We start from the raw sequence: 2,531 nt of genomic DNA, 5'->3' as shown, positions 1-2,531 counted from the left end.
AGTTGTTGGATTTCGAGAATTCGTACTTAGTTTTTCATAAATAATTTTGTGAGATCTGGGCTTTGTCTCTGTTTTTAACAATGTCCCAATTTGTAAGAAAAGGTCTCTGTACGCACAAAGGTGGCTTGCAAAGAAAACGGGCATTTTGAGGGATCACAGGGCTGGGGCAGTAGTGGGAGATTAGAGCAGCTACGATGTCACGTTTTTCCATATCCTATTTAAAGACATTCAAAATGTTTCTCTCCAAACTTTAGAAAAAGATTTTTGCCTTATTTAAGAGATTTTTGTGATATGAAGAATGTTTAAATCGTCTCACCCTGTGAATAGGCAGCAGGGGACATGGTCACAAAAATTGAGAGAATGGAAATCTGCATCCCTTAGAGACAAATCCTAAACATAGATTAAGGGACTAAGCAATGGAAGTCACGTGGTTTTTACAGTCTACCTACGCAGGCTGAATTTTATGTGGATTATGCTTATTTTTAATATATCACTTATTTTCTTCCAAACCACATACAAACCTCAGGCTTAAAGTAAAAACTTTTTTTTTTTGTTGCAAAATTACAGATTATTCAGAAAGCTATTTGTTGCAATGTATCCTAACAGTGTTACATGGCACATGTTTTTAAATACATCGACAGAACAATTTGTTTTATATTTTTAAAGCATTGTTGAAAACGGTTTTACAAATGTTCTCAGTGTGGGGGGGAACCCCTGAGCCTGCAAAGGGTCCAATTACTGGCAAGAAATTTGGACTGTTTCACCCTCATTGCACGGGTGTACAAATGCATGTTGATTTTAGGACGCTAATTACATTTCGGTAGAAGCAGCGGGCGGGGGCGGGAGGGGGGGAACTGGTTCTTACGTCTGTGCTGCTTTTTCTAAGCCCTGTCAATACACACCACCTGCCCGCAGCCAATTAGGGCCAGGTTTTGCCGAGATTTGACTGCTTTTCTTCTTTTCATTAGTGCACCTTTGTCTTCGTGAAACGTCACCACTCCTGTCACCGAGCAAAGCGGGCTGGGAGTCGTGCGGCAGGCGCACCCTCTGAAGGTGCGAGGGCTTGCATCCCTCCGTGTTCCTCCTGGGAAGCGGGCGGAACCCTCCACACTGTTTTCCACTCCACGCACCTTTTTTTTTTTTAACAGCTCTGACATAGTGTGGCTCATTCACTCTAACACAACAGGGATTGCGCATCTGAAAGAAAATAAATGCGCCCCCCCAGGTCACCTTGGTGGAAGGGCCCCTGAGCAGGTCACATGGGCTGTCCAGTGGTGCTGGTGACCAAGGCAGGGGCTGCTCTGTAGCCACCTCCCCGGGAAGTCCACCTCCTGTCTGTCTCTGTGCTGGGCTTGCTCCCAGCCTACTGCCCACCAGGCAGGAAAATAAAATGCAGTTCTCCGCACTGGAGCCTTGCTTCCACAGGCACACAAGGTTTGCATGCTCACTGATCGGGGATGTCATTCAAGACTTTGGGGTGCTGTTACTCAATCATGGAAGCCTTCCCGGCGGCCACACGCTGCACGACACCACGTCACGGGCAGGATAGTGGCATTCCCCATGCAGATCCTCCAGGGCTTGTCCTTCCCAAGGCCGGACACCCACTCAGGTTCCCTAGCCATCCCCATGTGCTAGAAGTGGAGCTGCCACGGCGGAGGTTATACAGGGGCTGACGGACTGCTGCCCACAGGCCACAGTCCCCCTTCTGCTCCGTGTGAGTAACAGTCTGTAGGAACACTGGCCTGCCCTCATGCGTGTGCTCCCTATTTGGAGCTGTGACAGGAGGTTGAACAGTTGGGACACAGACCCAGCGGATTCCCTATCAGGGCTTTTACAGGACAAGATTGCCAACCTCACGTCTTGCATAGGAGAGCTTGGACTCTGGTGTGAGACCAGTTCAGATTGCAGGTCTGTCCCCCATCAGCTGACGGATCCTGATGGGTCCCCCAGTTCCCACCCAGTCCTCCAGTTCCTACCTGGTCCCCTAGCTCCTGTCTGGTCCCCCACCTACTACCTGGTCCCCCAGTCCCTACCTGGTCCCCAGCTCCTACCTAGTCCCCCAGCTCCTGCTTGATTCCCCAGCTCCTACCCAGTCCCCCAGCTCCTGCTTGGTCCCCAGCTCCTACCTGGTCCTCAGCTCCTGCCTGGTCCCCTAGCTCCTGCCTGGTCCCCCAGCTCCTGCCTGATCCCTCAGCTCCTACCCAGTCCCCCAGCTCCTACCTGGTCCCCCAGCTCCTACCCAGTCCCCCAGCTCCTGCCCACTTCAGCTTCTCATGTTCTGAGTTAGCGGGAGTCAGTCATACAAAGCACTCGGGATGCCACCTGTCACACGGTAAACCCTCCACACCTGTCCACGAGAAGGAACTGGGTAGAGGGCATGTGAGATATCATTCCATTATTTCTCACAACTGTATGCAAATCTACAATTATCTTGAAACGAAAAGTTGGATAATACATCCATGTCTGTAGCCGCGTTGTTCCCAATCACCAAAAGGACTATGCACAGTGTCCATTGGTGGATGGAGGGATGA

Source organism: Canis lupus, chromosome 1, assembly GCF_048164855.1.
Source record: "Canis lupus baileyi chromosome 1, mCanLup2.hap1, whole genome shotgun sequence".
NCBI classification, from domain to species: Eukaryota; Metazoa; Chordata; class Mammalia; order Carnivora; family Canidae; genus Canis; species Canis lupus.
Note: the sequence above shows the minus strand (reverse complement) of the source record.